Source organism: Polypterus senegalus, chromosome 3 (genome assembly GCF_016835505.1).
Source record: "Polypterus senegalus isolate Bchr_013 chromosome 3, ASM1683550v1, whole genome shotgun sequence".
NCBI classification, from domain to species: Eukaryota; Metazoa; Chordata; class Cladistia; order Polypteriformes; family Polypteridae; genus Polypterus; species Polypterus senegalus.
In genome coordinates this window covers 153,472,069-153,488,259 of record NC_053156.1, presented here as the reverse complement: position 1 = coordinate 153,488,259, position 16,191 = coordinate 153,472,069, and the positions used below count along the sequence as shown (strand labels likewise).

Here is a 16,191-nt window from a genome sequence, read left to right as displayed (position 1 = left end):
AGCTCTGATTGTTTTTTGAACTTCCAAGAGGATGGGCTTTAAACCACCTTCTGCACTTATTTTTATCTAATCATATCTACAAGACCAATAAGGTATTTATTTGAAGTTAGTAGTAGTGTTGTGACATTTTTCAGTTTTAATATTAAATAACACCTTCCGTTATTTAATAAAAAAAAGTTAAGGCACAGACATAATGAAACAAAGTGTACATACTGATAATAAGCTTAAAGGTTCAAACTTGTTTTCTGGCTCTGTTCTCAGTAAATCACTTATCCTGCTCGTGCCCCTCCTGCTTCTCTGTGTACATCTCCATAAGCTGTGTTGGGCTGTAAATGAGAAATTGGTTCCATGGTGTAGCCTATAAGATCATGAGTTGAGGATAAGGATAAAGTCACTCTCTTCTTGCAATGTATTTTTGTTAAAATAGTAAGGCATTTTAGGAAGGTCTTTGCTATGCAAACAATAAAAAATTGCATATTTTTGAGAAAACCTGTCTTTGTCAGTAAATAAAGTACTGTAAGGAGTTATAAAGAAAACCATGAAATATTTTCTTGGCTATCAATGCAAAAATTAATTGCTGCAAAAACACACTGAATGCACATTGAAACCTAAATAAAATATTAATATCCCCTTAGGTTTAGTCAGTGTTTTGTAGGGGAACTATTAATACTACTACAGCTATTACTATTAATACTATTCTCACCACTATCATTTATAATAATAATATTTAAAGGCATCAATACATACACCATGCTAATACTCACGTATTCTTAAAGAGTTAGATACTTTCATCACAGATAGACTTACAAGAGCTCCAAAGTAAAACACAAACACTACTCCCAAAATACAAATTACACCACCCCAAAGCAGCCATAGATTGACTTCCATCCATGCGCTGAGGGGAGAAGAGTTCTCATAGATATGATTCGTTTACACAACACACATATTAATAATTTTGAGAAAATTCTTCCACATTAAATATCATGCTTCACATTGCACAAAGCAATAGTTCATGCATACATAAACTACAAATCACTTACCCTACAAAACACAGACAGCATCAAAGAGTACATAATAAGCATACAAATTAAAACAGCAGCATGGACTCAGAAAATGTTACTTGGGAGATTTCCTTATAAATTTGATCAGCCCTTTGTAGATAACATTGCATCAAATAGCTGCCTAAGCTGGGGTGATTTGTTTGGAGAGACAGAAAGGTTTATGCTAACCATACAAGATCAAGTTATATACATGAGAAACTACAGAAAATATATTCTTAAAGACATTAACAGTACAGCTAGCACATGCAGACACTGCCACAAGGAACAGGAAACAATCCAACACATCACATGAAGTTGTAAACTACTGACACGGACAGACTAAATGCACACACACAATCAGATGGCAAACATTAGGCATCAAGAAATGCACGACAACACAAACTAGTACAGACATATAAATGAAATTATAACTACACCACCACCACCACAGTACTAGAAAATGCAACCAACTATACTGGGACAGAACTAGATTGACAGACAAAACTATCCACCATAACAGAGCAGACATAACACTGATGGACAAACACAATAAATTTGCATATTTTATTGATATTGCTGTACCAAACTCACACAACTTACAAAGCACAAACAAATAAAATGCAGAAGTACAAAGAACCGAAAAAGAAATATGCAGCTTGTAGAGAAAATGGACAAAGTGATTATTGTGCCCATTGTTGTATCTATTACTGGTATCATCACACATACACTACACAAAAGTCTGCCAACATTACATACTTTACAAACCAATGCATATTTGTAAAACTTAAGAAAGCAGCCATTTTAAATACATGTCACAGAGTGAGAAAATCCCTTAACACAAACACAATCCCCTAAAACTATTACACATATTAAAAAATAACATAAAAATTGCCCTGTGTCTTGATCTAGGCCTGATATACAGTAGGAGGCTTCAAAAGGACGATCCTAGAAAATACTTTGAATAATAATATTGAGTTTAATACTCAATTTAAGAAGCAATGCTAAAAATTTAAATGATTACTTAATGCCAATGAAAAAATCATTTTTGGTTCAGTTGAACTGAAAATTCTACTCTTGCACTTACAACAATAATGCCTATTTAAACCTATAAAAAATTAAATAAAATGAATAACTGCAGTTTTCCTTAACTATCTATCTATCTAAATTAGTCCTAAATAGATAGATAGTGCAGAAGGAGGACAGTCATCCCAGCCGGGAAAGGAGGTGATTCCGTACCCGGACAGGAGGCCAGAAAAGAATGACCAATGGATTGGATGGCAGAACAAAAAAATAACTTTGTTTCCAGCTGGTATCAAATAATGGAAGGATCAGTGAGTGATAGTAGGGAGTCAAGAGCAATTCCATCCCCTATATGATAGGTGGCAGTGGTCCTCACAGCAGAACACAGTTGGAAAATCCACAGGGGTTCTTGGAATATGAAGTCCAGAAATGTAGCCCTGTCAGGGTGCCTTCATACCAGTAGACTATGTCAGTTGAAGACCTTTCTACTTTCCTTATGGCCCGGAAGTGCTCCCCAGAAGACATGGTGTGGCATCATAAGCATTCCTGGGTCCAGTATAAAATGGAGCCCACTGTCTTGTGTGGTTGAGTCAGAGTTGGAGGCAGCAGGTAACACTCAACTGGAGGAGAAAGGAAGAAGAATTGTATAACTGTTGTGTATTTTGGCTGATTTCTTTAGAGGTAATAGGCAAATTGTGTTGTGAGAATAAATATCCTTTATTCATAAAACGTGTTGGAGTTTACTGTGGGTTTGGAGCTCAAGCAGTTTTAAATAGAATAACCATTATTTAAATACATTATAATGTTATTTTGCCCCGCGGAATGTGAAAAAGTTAAAGGAGATTATACATTTATGGGCTTGTATCCTTTGTATTTTGATCATACTCCAGTCAATTTTGCTTTAATGTAAAGTGAATCTGTCCATGTTGTATTTTCCTTTGAATTTCAAAATGCAAGAGTCAGCTGTTGGCTTTTGTCAAAATCTAAATCCCTGCAAAAATGAGCATGTGTGTTTTATTTGTTTTCAGAAGGTACTATGCTTACAGCAGACACCACCTGCAATATTACTGTGTCATTGAAATGCGGAGAATGTTCAAAAAATATTTACTTAACAGATTACTATCCACGCAATGATTTTTTGAGTAATGACATTTGCTAACTCGTTATTTTATCTATTGCCAATTATTCATCATTTTGGATGCCTACATAACACTATCTGCTATGCCAAAGCCATCTTCTACTAGTAGTTAAATTAAACGCTATCAGAGCTGTTTCTCAGATATAGTGTACATGGTTTTTGAGATATTTTCTCAAAGTAATGCTCATAGGCATTTCTAAAGACAGTTCTACTTCGAGATATTAAATACACACAATAGTAAAAAAAATACAATTTGTATATCCCATTATTTAAAACCATTATAGACAAAGAAATACGTAGTGTCTAATTGGTATATGGGTAACATTTCATGTTAGAATTCCTATTTGGGTCATTTTCAGTTAGCATGGTACTGTTAATTGAAGTAAAGATCAAATTGTCAGCAGCAATCATTTACTGGTCATTTACATATACAGCCATGTGAAAAAGTGCATAGGTACACACACTTTCAATACCCTAGCTCTTATCAAAATGATGGGCAATTGCTTCTCTGAGATTTTGAAGGATGTCTTATGTTCTTGTCATAGTGTTAGTGAAAACCTGATTGCTTCAAGCCCAACTGCTAAAAGTTCAGATTTTATGTAGAGGTGGTAGTATTTCTGCTCATTAACCAATCAAATGCAATATATTAGTGCCTTCATGGTTCTAATTATCTTCTTTGTTGTATATTCAGGCAGTAAGGTTGTGCTTACATTTTCACACATGTCTTCTGCATGTTTTTTGTTGAATAATGAATGAAAAAAATAAAATCTGTTGTGCGTTGTTTGTGGTCATGCAGTATGATATAGTGGCTAAGGCACTGAATTTTAATCTACAATGTTACTGTGTCAGTTCCTGGTTGTGACACACTCTGTTTCCTTGAGCATGTCATTTAACCTGTATGTGGTCCAACTGTAAAAATTACCAGTGAACAGTTGTAATGTTTACTAATCCTGTAAGATACTTTGGGAAAAAACATCAGCTAAATATAAAGTTTATCTGATCAATTATATTTTGGGATATAACTGACTGTTTGAGGCATGTCCTTCATTGTCAATGTCTCTTATGAAAATTCTCTGTCTTTTGTCTGTCTCTTTCATATTGTATAGAGGTGGCATATCAGGTAGTGCTGTCATCCCACAACGCTGTTTAGATAGACACAAGTTCAATTTCTGGCTAGAGTGTTATCTATGTGGAGTTCTTATGTACTCCTTGTGGATGGATGGACTTCTTTCAGGGACTCCTGTTCTACCCACAATACAGAACACATGCTATAAGAATGAACAGGAACACTAAAATGCAAAACGCATCCATGGGAATCTGCAATAGATAGGAAATTCTGCCACGGTTGGTTTTTGTCTTGACTCCCATGTTTGGATAGGCTCCAGTTTTCTCTGACACTGAATCAAGTGCATTCAGATAATAAATTGATAGAATTTCTGTATGTGTGTAACCAGAAGGGCATTTAAAAATAATGCATTCTGGTTACAGCCCAGGCCTATCAAGGATATGCTTCTTAAAGTGAGCATGAATTGGATATGATCTTGTAGTTAGTTCTCTACTGTGTATTATGTAGGTATGTCTGGTTAATAACAAACTTAAATGCCGGAACTGTTTTTCGGTTTGCCTCATCTTGAATTGGTAAGAGGCTAAGTAGGACAGATCAGATTAACTATTTAGTCTGGCCTATTGTGCAACAATCTCTAACTCCATCAGACAAATTCTAAGAGCATACTAGCCAAGAGAGAGGTAAATACATTCCATTCAGTGTCCTAGGTGTGCCCTAACTTCCATCCACCAGTAGGATTTTTCCATGAGGCACTCTCTCTTCATGCCCTAATCCTCATAATGGTATTCTGTTTTTATGAAGTATAGTGTCAGCTGAAGTATTTTAATTGCAATACTAATGTATCACTGTTATGATTCTGGGATTTTAATCTGTGCAGATTAAAGTTTTATAGTTTTTTTTTTAATTCAAGTTCTCACCAGTTGTTATTATTATTTGTATTTAATTTCACAACACCACTTTGATGACTTCTATCTCTTTCCTTTTTGGTAGCTATCTTGATTATGGCTCAATTGGCTGTTTCATGTCATATCACCCTAAATTTGTGACTCATGATGTCATCATTTATAGGGTGTCTAAGATTGCAGCACACTACTCCCTTTGGGAAGACCTTCATGTGTGTTAGTCTTAAGACTTATAGGGAATTAGGACTTTGCATATATATTGATTGGTATTTTGGTTTCTCAGATCCTTCTTACTTTTTGGAACTGATCAATTTATCTGAACCATTGTTTAGTAGTTACCCAATATCTTCTGACCTTTGACATTCAGTATCTACTCTGCTATTTTGATTTTTCATTCAGGCAGAACAGTTCCCTCCCCTTTTACTTTTGAACAAGACTTTGGTTTTTTGGAGTAGCTGCTCCCTGATCTGCCTGAAGAAAGATGTTTACTGTTTCCCTGGGGAAAAGCAAGTAATACCCCAAGGACTCAAACTGGATTCTTTGCAACCCTTGGCTGTAACCTTCTATGAAAATCATAACCGGGAAAGTAGACAACATAGACCTTTTGAATCACTACTTTGATCCACACAATAATGAGACGGCAAGTTAACCTAGGCACTTTCTAGTGATGTGCACATTTCTGGGTGCTTATCATCAATTTCTGTGCCTTTGCCACTGCAGAGCTTTACAATCACAGTAGTCACCTCACCTAGATAAATAGTCTGAGCCACACCACAAGCTTGCAGCACTGTCTTGTCAACAGTGGGTATGTCTGCTGGTTGAAGAACCCCTTAACGTGTTTCTTCAATCCATCAATAATACAGTATCTCTGTTTGAAATCTGTGTTCTGCTTTCCCTTTCTGTGTTTTAAGCTGTATGGTCAGAACCTCTTTGAAGCTACCAAAAGGTATTTTCTTTTTTGTCTTATCAAACTAATGTCATACTAAGTCTTTCATTTTTGCTACTGTTGCAGCTATTGCAGTTTTGGCCCCCTAGTGCATTTTGGTCATACAAGACAATATCTGTAACATTGTATGGAAAAAATATTTTTTAATGATGTCTTCATTCACCATTTGTGTGTTCCAACGCAGCTTAAAGCTTCAGCATGATAAGAAATAACCACCATTTTGTCACAGCTGTTTGCAGCCTTGTCTTCTATTAAGGTCCTGAACATCATTAACTCGGAATACATGTTTTACAAGAGATTCAAGAAATGATGTCCTGCAGATAAGAGGTCAAGATGGCATGAACACAGACATCCACTGGGCATTGCCAGGACAGTCTCAGTACCTATTTGGTTAAATAGAATCTGAGAAAAAGCAGCCTCAATTAATTAACCAAAGTAAATGCCATCAAATGCGATGTCTGAAATCAAAATTCTCTATAGTTCCAGGAAATTTAAGAGCATACCTTTTAATCCTAGTGCTTGTTAATAACTACAAAGTAGTACAGACATTCTATAATTAATTTGCCACTTGGATTCACAGCAGGAAGGTTGTTTTTCCCATATCTTTTCAGTCATCTTTTAAATTAATTTTGAAACTAACAGTTTTGTCATGATCAGATTATTTTTTTATTGTCTGTAGTAATATTTAGTTTTAATTTATATATTTTTTTATTATATTGTTATATTTTGGGCATTGTAGGAAATTTGTCTTTTTTTTGTTTTGGTGTTTTTTTGGCAACTTCCATGTTGTTTTGTCAATGGTGCCCTGTTACTACTTGTTTACTACTTGTATACAACTTGGATTGTTGGGTGTGGAGTCATTGGGTCCGATGCTATTTCAAATTAACACCTGTCACATGTATTGTTTTTTAATCCTATTTCTTTTACCTTATACTTTGATTTTTGATTATGAAGGAATAACATTAATTAGTTGCATCTCTGATGGTGCTAACTGAATTAGCATGGCTGTCTGAATATTAAGGTTATGAGGCTTTCTGTCATTTTTTGAATTATCTCAAGAGGGAGAACAACAGCTACCTGACCTTTGTTTGCTTACCTGTAAAACCTGTATTGGATTTCTCCAGGTGATTCCATCTATCTACAGACTTGTCTGTTTGTGCCAATCTTTTCCAGGACTGCAAAAAGTAATGTTTGTCTAAGCCATAATTGAACGGCAATATCAAGTCAAGATGAATTGACAAATAGATTAAGTTTGAAATAAAAATGTGTAAAGAATTTGCTGATTCCAGAAAATATAACCTCATCATTATCGGTTCCAGCTTGGGATTAATTACATTCGAGTTTCCAGCATTCTTCCATATGAATGGGACAGCACTAAAAAAAACTTTTGACATTCATCCCTATATGGAATTGAAGCAAGCTATGTTAAGAATAACATGAACAGATTGATTAAGATGTGGGTGGAGGGAGTTGCAAGAGAAATTGAAAATATCTGTATGATTGTATCAGTTTGATATTTAATAAATGATGTGCTTTTAAATGTTACCATATTAATTCCTAGTTATATTCTAGCCGGGCTTTATTATGTAAAAGGCTGAATAGAGTTTGTGATTGTTTATGTTGATTAGGCTCTTGGATCTCATTAGGTGAGATGAGATGCCAGTGTTGTTTATGCCAGTCTCAAAGTTGGGGTAATTTTACATGTTTGATGTCTCCCAGTAGCACTAATGAAGTAAGAAGGTGAGCTTGCTGTTTCTTATAATGCCAAACATGTTTAATAGTTGTTAGTCACAGGCATGCAAACAAGAGTTAAAGAACAGTTTTGTAGTTGTCAATTGACAACTGCTGTAATGCTGTAATGTACAGGTTTGGCTTCTTGAATTTTGTTTAAATTATTCCTTCATCACATTTGTAATTATTTAGCAGTGTTTAAATTACTTTTATTTAATTGAATTGTATTTGTTTAAACTATTTTACTTACTTATTTCATAGAAAATCTTTCTAGCTGTATCTTTATGCTTTAATTATAGTGCCTATAAAAGTATTTATGTCCTTGGAAGTTTACCTATTTTATTATTATATAATATTGAATCAGAGTGGATTTAATTTGGCTTTTTTGGCACTTATCAACTGAAAAATACTTTAATGCTTAATTAAAAATTGATCTCTGTAAAGTGATTCCAGGTAACTGGAAATTTTTGTTATAACTGTGCCCTGCATTCATTTATAAAATATGCCATACATATTATTGTTCTTATTATTAAAACATTTTGTATAAGCTTGTGAGATGCCTGGCAGATGTTTGCAGTTGCTTACTCTATAGACCAAAAACATTCCCTGCCAAAAATACAGTGGTGCTTGAAAGTTTGTGAACCCTTTAGAATGTTCTTTATTTCTGCATAAATATGAAAAATAAAAAATTCATCAGATATTCACTCAAGTCCTAAAAGTAGATAAAGAAAAACCAGTTAAACAAATGAGACAAAAATATTAAACTTGGTCATTTATTTATTAAGGAAAATAATCGAATATTACTTATTTGTGAGTGGCAAAAGTGTTTGAACCTTTGCTTTCAGTATCTGGTGTGACCCCCCTTTGCAGCAATAACTGCAGCTAAACGTTTCTGGTAACTTTTGATCATTCCTGTACGCCGGCTTGAAGGAATTTTAGCCCAGTCCACCATACAAAACAGCTTCAACTCTGGGATGTTGGTGGGTTTCCTCACATTAACTGCTCGCTTCAGGTCCTTCCACAACATTTCGATTGGATTAAGGAAAGGACATTGATTAGGCCATTCCAAATCATTAACTTTATTCTTCTTTAACCATTCTTTGGTAGAACGACTTATGTGCTTAGGGTCGTTATCTTGCTGCATGACCCACCTTCTCTTGAGATTCAGTTCATGGACAGATGTCCTGACATTTTCCTTTAGAATTCTCTGATATAATTCAGAATTCATTGTTCCATTAATGAAGGCAAGCTGTCCTGGCCCAGATGCAGCAAAACAGGCCCAAACCATGATACTACCACCCCCATGTTTCACAGATGGGATAAGGTTCTTATGCTGGAATGCAGTGTTTTCCTTTCTCCAAACATAACGCTTTTCATTTAAACCAAAAAGTTCTATTTTGGTCTCATCCGTCCACAAAACATTCTTCAAATAGCCTTCTGGTTTGTCCACATGATCTTTAGCAAACTGCAGACGAGCAGCAATGTTTTTTTTGGAGTGCAGTGGCTTTCTCCTTTCAACCTTGCCATGCACACCATTGTTGTTCAGTGTTCTGATGGTGGACGCATGAACATGAACATTAGGCAATGTGAGAGAGGCCTTCAGTTGCTTAGAAGTTACCTTGGTGTCCTTTGTGACCTCGCTGACTATGACACACCTTGCTCTTGGAGTGATCTTTGTTGGTCGACCACTCCTGGGAAGGGTAACAATGGTCTTGAACTTTCTCCATTTGTACACAATCTGTCTGACTGTGGATTGGTGGAGTCCAAACTCTTTTTTGAGATCATTTTGTAACCTTTTCCAGCCTGATGAGCATCAACAACTCTTTTTGTGAGGTCCTCAGAAATCTCCTTTGTTCGTGCCATGATACACTTCCACAAACGTGTTGTGAAGAGCAGACTTTGATAAATCCCTGTTCTTTAAATAACACAGGGTGCCCACTCACACCTGATTGTCATCCCATTGATTGAAAACACCTGACTCTAATTTCACCTTCAAACTAACTGCTAATCCTAGAGGTTCACATACTTTTGCAATTCACAATTATGTAATATTAGATCATTTTCCTTAATAAATTAATGACCAAGTGTAATATTTTTGTCTCATTTGTTTAACTGGTTTCTCTTGATCTACTTTTAGGACTTGAGTGAAAATCTGATGATGTTTTAGGTGATATTTATGCAGAAATATAGAAAATTCTAAAGGGTTTACAAACTTTCAAGCACAACTGTATTTATCAAGCAGCCACTTGAATTGAGAACTTTACAAGTTTTTCCTGTGTCTGTCTTTTTTTTTTTTTACAGGAACACCAGGTCTCTTTCCATATACCAAAAATGTGTTACTTAACTAGTGACTATGAACTGGTCTCAATGATGGCTGCAACAAAATGTGTTAGCAGAGAATATGTTTGTATCTTTTAATCTAGACTTATCAATATGTAAATTTGAAGTCACCACAAAGAGAGATTAAAGAGATATTAGCCCATGCAACTTTTATTATTGTTTATCATTACTACACAACATAATCAGCATTATGAGTTTGATTCTCCTTCACCTAGTCCCTCCCTTTAGGTTTTTTCTTTTTTTAATTGTCGACTCTTAAATGAATACTTTGTGTACGTGGGTGTCTGTGTATACACATGATTAGGGACTGTGCAATATACTGTTACCATGTCCAGGGCACCTTGTACAGGATGCTGCTGGTATATACTTTAGCCTCAACTCTGATTTGAATTAATCAAGTCTGAGAATGTTATGTTATGCCATTCATTCTTCTAGGGGGCATTACAGTAGCACAGTAGTTACCACTGCTGCTTCACACCTTCATAGGCCAGTTTTCATCTGTTAGTGTAATCATTTTCTATGAAGTATGCATATCCCACCGGTGTTTGTGTAGATTTTTTCTCCAGGGACTTTAGCTTCCTTTTATAAGCTGATGATGTCTATTTAAAATGAATATAAGTCTCTTAATTCACAGTGAATAACTGAATATGAGTATATGCATGTGTGAGAGTTCCTTAAAATGGAATTGGTGCCTTCTGCAAAATAAACTTTGCCATCCTTACAATACTGGTTCAAAATATGCATGAACATTTTTATTCCTGGAATAATAGCGCTAGTTTAATATTAATCAACCCTCAGTTTTACTACATAAGTAAGCCAAAACAGTAAAAAGAAAGGCTCTAGAAGCTAAAAGGCTGGACTTGAAACCACAAAATCAGGTAATTATATAACATTAAATACAGCATTATTACATGGGAAAACCAGAGAACAACATGGAATTTATTGTCTGTAATATTAAATTCAAAACAAAATTATGCAGTTCATTCTCAGTTAATCATTAATAAAAATAGAAAAAATAACCATTTATTTAAGTATTTACACACCATAACACAATTTTTGGAAGTAAAACCCTGAAAAAAATTATAGCTGTTAGTTTTTTAGTAGTCTATATCAGATTTATTCATCTGGACACCACAGTTGTTCCTCATTCTAATTTAGAAAACTATTCAAAGTCTTGTTAATGTGGTAGAGCTGGAAAAAGTCCATTTCAAAATCAATAGAACATGGAGCTAGGACCATTAAATGAAGGGCCAAGGGAAAAAATAGAAATTGTTAAAAAAATAAAAGGCAAAAAAAAAAAAAACCTAACAATGTTAATAAATGTTAATCAAAATCAGGGGTCATTAAACTAACTCCAAATAAGCTAACCATAGCTAAGCATCCTTCCTCTAACCATTATAAAGTTTGGCCTAGATTCATTATTATTTTAAGCTCATCAACGTGCACACCTCCATCTTATAAACAGGCGGTTTAATGATGTAACATACTGTATAATATGACTTCCATTGCATCTAACCAGAAATGGGCACAACAACCATAAACAGCCTCAGACAAAATTCCCTAAATTGTCACAACCAATAGAGAAAACAAAAAATTTACCAGTGCAGTGAAAATTGGAAAATAAATTAAGTTATATAATATTTCTAAATTATATTATAACAAAAAGTGAAAAATATTAAAGGCGTACAAAAAATTATAATAATTGAGAAAACAATGAGTTGGAAGGTGACCTTTTATAGCATTAATTTTCAGCAGCTGCCACATTTTCTGAGTTAGACTGAGGCTTAGCTTTGATTGGGCCACTACAGAGTAGTATATTTATTTGTTTATAAGCCTCCTTATTATGGTTTGGCCTTTATGTTTTGGGTCATATTTTTACTCTCTTGGAAATCTTTCCTCCAGAATTTCTCTGTAGTTCGTTGCATCCATTTTACTGCCTATGTATAAGTCCTTTATGCTTTACACATTAATGATGTGGCCACCACCATGATTCATGTTAGTTATTGTATACTCAGGATAATATACAGCATTAAATTTTTTATATTTTTGTTATGTTTTAACTTTTAGGTTTCTTTGGCACCTGGAATTTCCTTCGCTTTAGTCTCAGGGTATCCTTCTTACGAATGCTATTCAAGATTTCTGTGAGCCAAAAAGTCCAAACCTTGTTTGTTAAGCATTCTTGTTCTCCCATTTCAGGCACAAAAGATCATAAGGAGCTGAATACATATGAGATTAGTTAATTTCTGTTTTACTTACAACTCCTTTAGAAGCATAAGTAGATCTTTTGATATTGAATGAAACGCATTAAGTGTCCTTCTTATACCTCACTAAAAACTTGAGAAAGCCCAAAGGGGAGAGGGAGATATTTTTCTTTATTGACCCTGAATTATAGGCTGGCCAAGAATTCTGTCCTGAAATACACAGAGCTAATGAGATTTCCCCATCTGTGGCCTTTGAATTTCTATGCTGTGTCCAAACAGGTTGAGAGCATTGCATTTGACACACTAGTTTCTTGCAAACTAGGGAATACACATGACTTTAAACACAAAAAAGGCATTTAACTCTAAAACAAGTGGCAATATTTGTTCACCTGCATCATACAGATTCCTCCAATCACAGCACGCCATGTCTGAACACTACCAATGCAGCTGTAGCCAAGAATAGGGCAGGAAGTTTCCTGCGCTCCCCTGCAGGGAAGCTGTGTATCACAAGCAACTCATTGTATTTTATGTCAAGGAGGGGGTGGCTATATTTGTCTGAAACTCCAGGGTGCTGATGAGGTGCTAATCTCTTGAGTGGCCATGTCATTCTCCTACATAACAGTTAGCCTGTTAGCTGTCAGGTTCTCCAAGGCCAAAATTTATAGCCCCTGTGAGACCAACCAGAGGGTGTTCTTAAAAAGGTAAACACAGATTGGACACTTATGTTGTCACTTCAGTGGGGAGCATTGTCAGTGATCACCATGTGATACGTAGCTAATGGCGAGGTCACTAATTTGGCAGGGTACCCTGCTGCTTTTCTGTAAACACTACAAATTGGTAATCTGCATATGGATTATAGTCAGGAAGGAAGCTCCTCCAGAAAATCCCACTCTGTGGTATTTTAGATCACATTCTCTATAGGAAGCAGCTCAAAGTTTGGTAAACCTAGCTTCTTTTAAAGATGAACTGATATTCTACCCAACTGCAGTACATACCCCAAAGACCAACCCCCCCAATCTTCCTGTCCCCTTATTTAGACCTTTCCCTGGCAACTCATCCATAACATTAAAAACTTTGGGACACACATTTTAATTACAGAATATAAACAGACCACTATAAATAAGATTAACCTTTAAATATTCTTTTTTTTCTGACCAGGCAATTAACATACTACATTTGAGTTGCTTTTGTTTAATGAAATAGAGTATTAAATATCATCACACTAGAATAGTTTTAACTTAACAGAATATTAATGATATAATCTAAATGAATCTAAATGATGAGGTTTGTAGACAATAGGCTTTTAGTTCCATAAATAATTGTTTTTGCTCTGCTGCTTAAACCCTATGAAATAAAGTGGACACTCTCTCGAATTATCTTATATTATTATACCCAGGAACATATTTTCTGTTTCTTGTATGTCTTGTGTTTTTAAAGTTTCAACACCACAAACCTTTTGAATTCCAAAAACCAGATATAATTATGTACAGTATGATATGCACCATCTGTCATTTAACCTCACCAAATATGAGAAAGATTTAGGGATAATATAGTAAGTAGTCCATGAGAAATGCATTATTGCCTATAGGCGTTGAGTGCATTATTACTATAAAAAAAATTGCTAGCTGTGGCATTAATACCAAATACTGACAAATTTTCTAATTGTTTCTCACTTGTCTAAATGAGTTTGTCTTTAAATGATTTGTTTGTTGGCTGTTAGAGAATGATAATTGTTGTTGTCCCTATGCTGTGTGTTTGTATTGATGTTTTTTTTTTCTTTGTGGCTTCAACAATTTAAATTCTTTGCATCCGTGGTTGTTCTAGTAATAAGGTATTTACTTAAATTTGTACTTTTATTTTCTCTAATTTTAGGTAATCCAGGCTATGTTTTTAATTGTACTATAATTGGTGGGTTAGAAAATGAGAAAGTGAGCACTTCAGGTTTTATCACAACATAGTGTTCATTAAGCAATCATGTGCTATCTGATGTTACTCCAAATAAGGCCATGAAAGAAACAGGTTTGTAGTGATCCCAAAGTTCTTTGTTAAGTAGGTGAAAATTGTAGTTCTATAAGGGTTAAATAGAGGACATTGCTGAAGTATGCAGGTATTTGAAATCATCCATAAGAACTGAGGTTAACTCCAAGAGATAGCTCACAGAAATGGATGCAATATCCAGTTAGTTTTCATCTGTGATAGACAATGTCCCACACAGACCAAGAAAGAATATTTCATAATTAAAAGTCTTATTAATATCAGTGCTTGTATTTGTTGCATCTGTGAGCAGTAAGAATACTTTTATGTAAACATAACAGCTCTGAACCACTACATAAACAAACAATGCTTAATACAGGCACACAGCATTTCTCTCTAGAATGGGAAGGGAATGGATCATTTTGTGTTACACCACTTCTCAGTATGAGATGCCATCTCTGCTTAAATAATTAACTGTCTTGCTGATTTTGAAGTTGATGGAAAAGTTTTTTTTTTTCAATTATTAGATCTGCAGGAATATAGCTAATAAGCTTCAATTAGGGTGAATTGGAATATAATTTGGTTTAAAATGTGCAGTGGTTTCCTTTTTGCCATGGAGTGAAAACAAAGAAGTATCACCTTTCTCACCATAATGTATAAGGCAGCTTATAAATAAAAAGAAGCACTTCAGAATGTCATGTTGTTTGTTTGCTAGTTTTTAATTAATAATTTAATTAATAGCTAATTAACATTTTGTATTAATAGCTAAATAGTTAATTAACTTTTTTTTTATTAACCACTAAAAATGCTATATTATCTTATTCAAAGATGTTAGTCTTTATGCTTAATCAGAACTTTGTAGTTTGTTTTAGTTTTCTATGGCCTGTTATTTGAAAGGTGCTTTGTGATTTAAGTCTTGAACATGCTTCTACTAAATTGACTCAAGAGTCCTTCAATAAATTTCACTATTTCACTGAAAGAATTATGTTGTGTCAATTTTATCAATGCCGTTTGGAATTTTTAAAACCTGGACTAAGTGCCCACATTGCTTTCCCTGCTCAAGACTAAATAGGTTTAAATCACTTTGCCTGTGAGAGTAGGACAGAGTGATGTGCTTTATGAACTTCTCTGCATTCCCTTTACTACTGCCAAGTTTTTTTCTATAGTGCATTGATCAGAATTTCACAATCTGATTTCTTGGATTTTAAGCAATGCAAGCTATACTTTTAATTGTACTATAATTGGTGGGTTAGAAAATGAGACAGTATTATACCATCTTTAACAATATTTGTATTGAATAGGTTTTAACTATTTTTACCTAAGATTTTTGCAGCTCTGCGGTAGGTTGGCGCCCTGCCTGGGATTGGTTCCTGCCTTGCTCCCTGTGTTCGCTGGGATTGGCTCCAGCAGACCCCCGTGACCCTGTGTTCGGATTCAACGGGTTGGAAAATGGATGGATGGATGGATTTTTACAGCTTTTTCCATTTTTGCATTTTGCAAGAGCCTTTTGTTTCACCATAAACCTACATTCTTTATGTTCTCAAAGTCATCATCTCTCATCATTTTTTTTTAATTAATTTGTTTTTGTACATGTCTACATTAAACTAATTAATTAATTTTACAGGTGCTTACCCTATTTTGACAATTATCTGGGTCTTTTTGATTTGTTTTTTTTCCTCATATGCAATTGCAATCTTCAGTATTAGTGCCATCATACAATTGTTACAGATTTAGTCATTTTGGCTGAATCTATAGCATGTTCATAATATAAAGGTTAAAATAAAAAAACAGTGGTAGAAGAAATCCCTGAAGCTCTCCCATGAAAGGCAAACC

At 34.7% G+C, this 16,191-nt stretch overlaps 1 long non-coding RNA gene across 1 annotated transcript in view; it reads right to left on the bottom strand.

Moving 5' to 3' along the window:
* Positions 1-1,686: 1,686 nt before the first annotated feature.
* The window catches only part of LOC120525630, a 65,365-nt gene continuing 50,860 nt past the window's right edge, over positions 1,687-16,191 (bottom strand). The window contains exon 4 of the long non-coding RNA XR_005632990.1: positions 1,687-2,680. This is a non-coding gene — a long non-coding RNA (uncharacterized LOC120525630). The remainder of the gene's footprint in view (positions 2,681-16,191) is intronic.